The sequence below is a fragment of the Bison bison genome, unplaced genomic scaffold, assembly GCF_000754665.1.
Source record: "Bison bison bison isolate TAMUID 2011002044 unplaced genomic scaffold, Bison_UMD1.0 scf7180017864505, whole genome shotgun sequence".
NCBI lineage: Eukaryota > Metazoa > Chordata > Mammalia > Artiodactyla > Bovidae > Bison > Bison bison.
In genome coordinates, this window is record NW_011495062.1 from 330,788 (window position 1) to 339,852 (window position 9,065).

Sequence of the window (9,065 nt, forward strand, 5' to 3'; positions counted from 1 at the left end):
CCAACTCCTGGAGTTAACTCAAATTCATGTCCATCGAGTCAGTGATGCCATCCAGCCATCTCATCCTCTGTCATCCCCTTCTCCTTCTGCTCCCAATCCCTCCCAGCATCAGGGTCTTTTCCAATGAGTCAACTCTTCGCATGAGGTGGCCAAAGTATTGGAGCTTCAGCTTCAACATCATTCCTTCCAATGAACACCCAGGACTGATCTCCTTTAAGATGGACTGATTGGATCTCCTGGCAGTCCAAAGGACTCTCAAGAGTCTTCTCCAACACCACAGTTCAAAAGCATCAATTCTTCAGTGCTCAGCTTTCTTCACAGTCCGAATCTCACATCCATACGTGACCACTGGTAAAACCACAGCCTGGACTAGAGTGAACTTTGTTGGCAAAGTAATGTCTCTGCTTTTGAATATGCTATCTAGGTTGGTCATAACTTTCCTTCCAAGGAGTAAGCATCTTTTAATCTCATGGCTGCAATCACCATCTGCAGTGATTTTGGAGCCCCAAAAGATAAAGTCACCAACTGTTTCCACTGTTTCCCCATCTATTTCCCATGAAGTGATGGGACCAGATGCCATGATCTTTGTTTTCTGAATGTTGAGCTTTAAGCCAACTTTTTCCCTCTCCTCTTTCACTTTCATCAAGGGGCTTTTTATTTCCTCTTCACTTTCTGCCATCAGGGTGGTATCATCTGCCTATCTGAGGTTATTGATATTTCTTCCAGCAATCTTGACTCCAGCCTATGCTTCTTTCAGCCCAGCATTTCTCATGATGTACTCTGCAGTGACAATATACAGCCTTGACATACTCCTTTTCCTACTTGGAACCAGTCTGTTGTTCCATGTCCAGTTCTAACTTACTTCCTGACCTACTTTATGGCAAATAGAGGGGGAAAAGGTGAAAGTAGTGACAGATTCCTCTTGGGTTCTAAGATCACTGTGATGGTAACTGCAACCATGAAATCAGAAAGATGATTGCTTCTTGGCAGGAAGGCTATGACAAGTCTAGACAGTGTATTGGAAAGTAGAGACATTACTCTGCTGACAAAGGTCCCTATAGTCAAGGGTATGGTCTTGCAAGTGGTCACGTACAATTTTGAGAGCTGGACTGTAAAGAAGTCAGAGCACCAAAGAATGGATGCCTTCAAACTGTAGTGCTAAAGAAGACTCATGAAAGCCCTTTGAACAGCAAGGAGATCAAACTAGTCAATCTTAAAGGAAATCAACCCTGACTTCTCATTGGAAAGACTGATGCTGAAGCTGAAACTCCAGTATTGTAGTCATCTGATGTGAACAGTTGACTCATTGGAAAAGTCCCTGATGCTGGGAAAGATTGAGGGCAGAAGGAGAAGGGGGTGGATGACAAAGGATGAGATGGCTTGATGGTATCATCTTGCAATGGACATGAATTTGGGCATACTTCGGGAGTTGGTGAGGGACAGGGAGGCCTGGCATGCTGCAGTCCATGGAGTTGCAAAGAGTCAGACAAGACCCGGGAACAAACAACAACAGCAACAACAAATATACCTTACTGGCATTATTTTAGGCTAATTATTTTATAACGAATAGCAGATGTAGGTGAAGCTCTGACAATCAAGCAGAAGTTACCCATTTGTAAGAGATATTTACATTTGTAAGGAAATCTCCATATGTAAGGATGTCTCCCTCTGTGTACCAGAAAGGAGAGGACTAAACTTTATAAACTCATCTCTTATCAACAGAGAAGACGGAGACTGAAATTCTGCATAACACCACACCCTTGTTTACTATGCTTTGTCTGAAAACCCCCACAAGTGTCTTCCCATCCCCCAACGTCTGTTGTCTTTAACTGGAGATGGTATTTAATGTGGTGGCTTGGACCACTTCTGGTTTCCCTTGTGGCTCAGATGGTAAAGAATATGCCTGCAACGCAGGAGACTTCAGTTCAATCCCTGAGTCAGGAAGATCCCCTGGAGAAAGGAATGGTGACCTACTCCAGTATTCCTGCCTGGAAAAATCCCATGGACAAGGAACCTGGCAGGTTACAGCCCATGTGGTCGCAAAGAATCACATGACTGAGCGACTAACAGTAACACATGGACCACTTCAGGGAGTCACTCAGTTTCCCAAGTAGCTTGTTTTTTTCTCTTGCTAGTATCTTCTACCATGAGCCTTTATGGATTATGGCTGGGTCTTTTAATTCTCAATCAAGAACCTAGAAAGTTATCCTTTTCATCATTGCTATTCCAGCTGAGCTATTTCAAATCCTAAAAGATGATTCTCTGAAAGTGCTGCACTCAATATGTCAGCAAATTTGGAAAATGCAGCAGTGGCCACAGGACTGGAAATGGTCAGTTTTCATTTCAATCTCAAAGAAGAGCAATGCCAAAGAATATTCAAACTACCATACAATTGCACTCATTTCTCATGTTAGCAAAGTAATGCTGAAAATTCTCCAAGCTATGCTTCAACAGTATATGAATCAAAAACTTCTGTAACAAAAACTTCTGTAACAGGAGAGAAAAGGGCAGGGCACAACTTTTGAAGAATGACATAGCCCAAGGACACAACACAAAGAAGAGCAATGCCAAAGAATATTCAAACTACCACACAAGTGCACTCATCTCACTTGCTAGTAAAGTAATGCTCAAAGTTCTCCAAGCCAGGCTTCAGCAATATGTGAACCGTGAACTTCCAGACGTTCAAGCTGATTTTAGAAAAGGCAGAGGAACCAGGGATCAAATTGCCAACATCTGCTGGATCATCAAAAAAGCAAGAGAGTTCCAGAAAAACATCTATTTCTGCTTTATTGACTATGCCAAAGCCTTTGACTGTGTGGATCACAAGAAACTGTGGAAAATTCTGAAAGAGATGGGAATACCAGACCACCTGACCTGCCTCTTGACAAATCTATGTGCAGGTCAGGAAGCAAAAGTTAGAACTGGACATGGAACAACAGACTGGTTCCAAATAGGAAAAGGAGTACGGCAAGGCTGTATATTGTCACCCTGATTATTTAACTTATAGGCAGAATACATCATGTGAAATGCCGGGCTGGATTAAGCACAAGATGGATTCAAGATTGCTGAGGGGGAAGTATCAATAACCTCAGATATGCAGATGACACCACTCTTATGGCAGAAAGTGAAGAGGAACTAAAGAGCCTCTTGATGAAGGTGAAAGAGGAGAGTGAAAAAGCTGGCTTAAAACTCAACATTCAAAAAGCAAAGTCATGGCATCCAGTTCCATCACTTCATGCAAATACATGGGGAAACAATAGAAACAGTGACAAGACTTTATTTTCTTGGGCTCTAAAATCACTGCAGATGGTGACTGCAGCTTTTGCCTTGGAAGAAAAGCTATGACAAACCTAGAAAGTGTATTAAAAAGCAGAGACATTACTTTTCCAACAAAGATCCCTATAGTCAAAGCTGTGGTTTTTCCAGTAGTCAGGTATGAATGTGAGAGTTGGGCCATAAAGAAGGCTGAGTACTGGAGAACTGATGCTTTTGAACTGTGGTGTTGGAGAAGACTCTGGAGAGTAACATGGACTGCAAGAAAATCACACCAGTCAATTCTAAAGGAAATCAACCCTGAATATTCATTGAAAGGACTGATGCTAAAGCTGAAATACTTTGACCACCTGATGCAAAGAGATGATTGATTAGAAAACACCCTGATGGGAAATACTGAAGGCAGGAGGAGAAGGGGACGACAGAGCACGAGATGGTTGGATGGCATCACTGACTCAATGTACATGAGTTTGAGCAACCTCCAGGAGATGGTGAAGGACAGGGAAGCCTAGGGTGCTGCAGTCCATGGGGCTGCAAAGAGTCAGACACAACCGAGTGAATGAACAGCAACGAGAACTTAGAAGGAGAGAGGGAAAGTTATTTTTCTTCCCCAAGAGTAGTGATGGAGATGATGAGGGATGAAAGTGGTCCAAGATGAGTTAACAGAGGCAAGCAAGGAACACATCCTATTTGGCTTCACAGGTCTTAGTAATAGCATTGGGATTATATTTGAAGAGTAATGTGAGGCTACTGGAATGTTTTAGGGAGAAGAGATGTAAGAATTTTAAAAGATGACTCTAGCTCTAACTACAATTAGGAGAATGAATCCCCAGCATTCAAAAGATACTTATTCAATAATTAAGTGCCCAAATACATTCATGCATGAATGAATGAATAAATCTATGAATCCAATGATGCAAAAAAAAAAAAGAAAATGCCAAGCGCTGCACCCTTATGCTGGACTCACACCTCACCTCCCCCCTTTCCTACTTGGCCACGTGACCTCCCATTAGTCCCTTCCTGAGCCTCAGGATCCTCACAGAACAATCCTCCTTGAAGATCCCCTCCAGTTCTGAAATAATTCAGTAACTCCTGCCAGCCCCGCCCTACTGCCAACGCTTTCAAACTTCAAGCAGCTGAAAAGAAAAGCTGCTGAATGTCTCTGCTCTGTTTATCAGCATCAGTTTGGCATTTTGTCTGCAGCTGGGGCCCTCTCTATAAGACCACTCAGCATCTATAAGCTGACTAATTTCCATGTTGATTGCAAAGCTGGAAATGTATACACTTGTCATTCTTATTCTTGGCCCAGATGCTTTGTGGCAGACAGTAGCTCTGACGATGGGGCGCTGACACCACTTGCTAGTTATTGTCTGATGTGCAATTGACACGAGTGGGTTTAGAAGGAGGCACAATTTGATAATCAGAGTGCATCTGCAAAGCAATCATGAGCCACATTATGAAGAAAATGCAAGTAGAACTGGGGATGCAACTGACTTATTTCTGACTTCCCTTATCCTAGCAAAGACAGAGTAAAGAGGTATTGATGTGCGAGCCAACTTTTTTTTTTTTTTTAAATATAGTGAGCCTCTCTTAGAGCTTTGAATTTCTGTAAGTACAGCAAGTGACAGGCTATAAAACAGTGCTTTCACATATAGGATTTCATTTTGCAAATGCATTATATTAGAGTTATTAAGTAATATGTGTTTGATGAAGATATTCAAACCGCACAGAAGCATACAAAATTGAAAAAAAGTATTCCTGAAGTGAATGCCCAGTTTACCCCGAATGATGCAGTGACTTAGGTAAGACTCTACATAGTCCGACTAAATGAACTCATACCCTGTTTTCACCTCTTAGGATAACTTTCTGTTCTAACTCCAGACATGTTATTTCAATTCTCTTTACCTCATCTCTGTTAAATGGAAATAACAGTAGGACCTCTGTAAAAGAGTTATGATAGGGATCACTTTATGACTGTACAATTTAGAACAGTGCCTGGTACATATAAGAGCTTCATCAATATCAGCTATTTTTTTTATCCATTTCATTACTCCTCCACTCCAAAGCCAGCCACACCTGGTGGGTACCCTACAGTTCTCAATCTAAACATTCATCTACTTATGAACATTTTATCTCTATTTTATTTAAATAAGACTATAAGCTACAACAAATTTTTTTAAATTTTCTTTTTAAATAAAAAATACATCATAGAGATTCTCCTTATCAATATATAGATCTGCACCATTAATAATCACATAGTCTTGAACATGGGCGGGCTAACACTTGTTTAACTTCCTTGTCAGTCTCTTTGCACATTCCAGAGTTTCTCTACAGGACAGATTCTGAGAAGTGCAAGATCCTCTCGGCTGTATTTTGCAGAAACTCTAAGGGGAAACAGGGTAACTGAGTGCCACAAAAGAGATTAAATTCCAGAAATTTAGGAATTTCCCTAACATTTCACAGAGAGGACTTAGAGCACATAGTGGAGGTAAGGCAAATACTCAGGTCTTCTGATACCAAACCCCAGCTCCCTGGGTAGGTCTGATAAACTCTATAGCCTTCAGTGTTGTTCATGTTAAAAACCATAATAGATTTATTAGCTCTGGCTACAGATGGGCCTGCTAGGCCTAACTATAAACTGGACATCCAAAGCCAGCCAACCCTGCTTTTTATCCATGCCTGTAGAAAGATCCCCAATCCTTAAATATGGATTAAGGATAATATTTACTGAGAACTTAATACAGTAAACATACTGCACAAAGGATTAAAGGGAAACAAAGTTGAATCAGACTCTGTAGAGAGATGTCCTAATTCTGCTCATAGTCTAGCAGGTAGAATCCCTGTGCCTACATAACTAAAATGCAGGGTAGCTTAATTATTTGGGGAAATCAACAAAAAACAGCCTTTGAGGGTTTAGTAAAGGAAAGACTGGCTATTCCTAAGTACAGCCTACCTTTTTTAACTTTACCCCTTAAGATTCCCAATACCACATCACTAAAGTAAATTAGGTATGGTGTTAATCCTATAAGCCTCCAGTATCCTTTAAGACTAAATTGAATCACAAAATAATCATTCAGTCATGAATCAACAGCAACCTTGAACTCAGCCACAAAGTCTTATCCTCTGGTATAAGATTAAGTGGGTAAATGGGATGGTCTACCTCTAAGGTTTCACTTTTTGGTCAACTTTATATCATATTCTGAGAATATGCATCCATGTGAATTATAGGAAATTTTTCTATTCAGTTGTCATTTTGATATTTTCAAGAAAACAAAGGTAATTATAGTTCCTGTCTTGCAGGTCATTGTCAAGCAGTTAACAGAATCTTTTCACAGAGTTTACTAGTCATTATTCTGGGGCTTTTATAACCTTGGTTTGAATCTACCACAATGAAATGAAGTTCTTTTTCTTTTAGGTGTTTGGGGTTATTTAAAATAGACGAACGGACAGATGAAGTGCTCCTTACCGCACTTAAACCTCAGATGACTCTGCTTTTTTCTACAGGCACAAAACTAAACAGCAAAAGCTTCAGCTCTCTTTGCTATAAATCAGTATAAGTTATTAGGGAACTGAACGTGTTAGATATCCTCCTTCTAGCAGTCTCAGACACAAACTTGATTGCTGGTGTTCTTGAAATTCTTATTTTCCAAAAGACTGATGCCATTAGCATTCATTCAATTTTCCAGATGGAAACAATCCAGCACAGAGAACTGCTGCTTTATAATTTCACCTCCTGTGTGATCAGTAATTAAACTACGGAAAAGAAGGAGGTGGAGGAATTATCACCAGTATCTCAGTTAACAGCAGCCAACTCTAGAACATCAAAATAAAATATTTACTGAAAACCTTGCGCACATTTATGAGTTGGGAAAGAAAAAAAGATTAATTTGATTGATTCAGTGTAAATGAATCAGAAGCATATGTCTTGATTTTCTCAATATGGGAACATGGCTGACAAAATTCATTTAAGCTTTACAGATCCTTGAAAAGGGATTTGACAGACTGAAATTGTATGTGTGGTATTCTATAAGCAATGAAAATAACTTTTAAATTAAGCACAGATTTTTTTTTTCCCCTCCAATGGGTCAGGAAAACTAACTGCATAACAGCTCCCATTTCTATAGTTCTGCTTTCCCCTGCTCAATAATCCTGAAATGCTATTAGCAGAGTAATAATTTTTCCCTTCTGTACTTATAGCAAGATTGCTCTATGAAGCAGAACACACACATGACATGTCTAGTATGTATATACTATATCTAGTATGTGCATATATATACAAGTATATGTGTGTGTATATACATATGTATATATTTCCACACATATATGGAGAGAGAACACATACGTGACATTCAGTTAAGTATAAATTTCAGATTAACAACAAATAATATTTTAGTATAAGTATAACCCATGCAGTACTTGGGGTCACGTTTATACTAAAAATAGTATTTAAATTTTTCTTTTTAGTACAAGCATGTGCCATGCAATTTTTGGCATCTGCATATATTAAAATGTATTTGTTGTTTATCTGTAATTCAAATTTAAATTTTAACCAGTCATAGAATACATTACAGAGATGTAACATAAAGCATGGTAACTAATAATACTGTATTGCACATTTGAAAGTGGCTAAGAGAATAGATCTTACAAGTTCTCACCACAAGAAAAACACTTGTAACTATATATAGTGATAAATATTAATTAGTCTTACTGTGGTGGTCATTTTGCAATGTATGCAAATACTGAATCATTATGCTGTCCACCTAAACCTAATACAAGGCTATACATCAATTACATGTCAATTAAAATAAAAGTTTAACTGGATATTCTGTATTTTTCCCTAAATCTGACAAGCTAGTTCTATTGCCTCTCCAAACTAGATAAATGAGACAAGAACTACAGTTTGTGGGCTATGCAATTTTTCTTTCAAAGAAGAAAACATCTAGAATAAGAACAGGCTAGAATAGCAGAAATTTCATCAATATTGGTCTCAGAAAAGAAAGGCTTACCACTACAATTACATAAGGAACATGATCATGGCTTTTATACACATGACTCTAGTGGTGCTCTGCCAGAAGATCCTGCCTACTTTCAATCATATTTTGGAGGAAATAAGTATGCTTAGAAGGTGTATGGTATATATATTTTATTTGGGGGACTTAACAGGAAGGCAGAGAATATGAGGTTACTGTCCACTTGTACGGGAGAAGAAAAGGGCAAACACTGAGGAAAAAGAGCAGCCTGATACATGTATGGGTAAAAGGGGGCACAGTATACTAGGGAAGGATGCAGACTGAGAGTCAGTAGTCTGTGTATTTCATCCTATATTTCATTTAGTATTGTATTCTCAATTCTAAACATTGTGCTTGATGCTGCAGGTACTCAGTAAGTATTTGTGGAATAAATGAATGAATGGACTTTCCCATTGCTAAAATCAAAGGATGAAAACAGGTCATATAGAAACTCTAATATTTCAAACTATGTCATGGCATCCGGTCCCACCATTCATGGGAAATAGATGGGGAAACAGTGGAAACAGTGTCAGACTTTATTTTTCTGGGCTCCAAAATCACTACAGATGGTGACTGCAGCCATGAAATTAAAAGACGCTTACTCCTTGGAAGGAAAGTTATGACCAACCTAGATAGCATATTCAAAAGCAGAGCCATTACTTTGCCAACAAAGGTTCGTCTAGTCAAGGCTATGGTTTTTCCTGTGGTCATGTATGGATGTGAGAGTTGGACTGTGAAGAAGGCTGAGCACCGAAGAATTGATGCTTTTGAACTGTGGTGTTG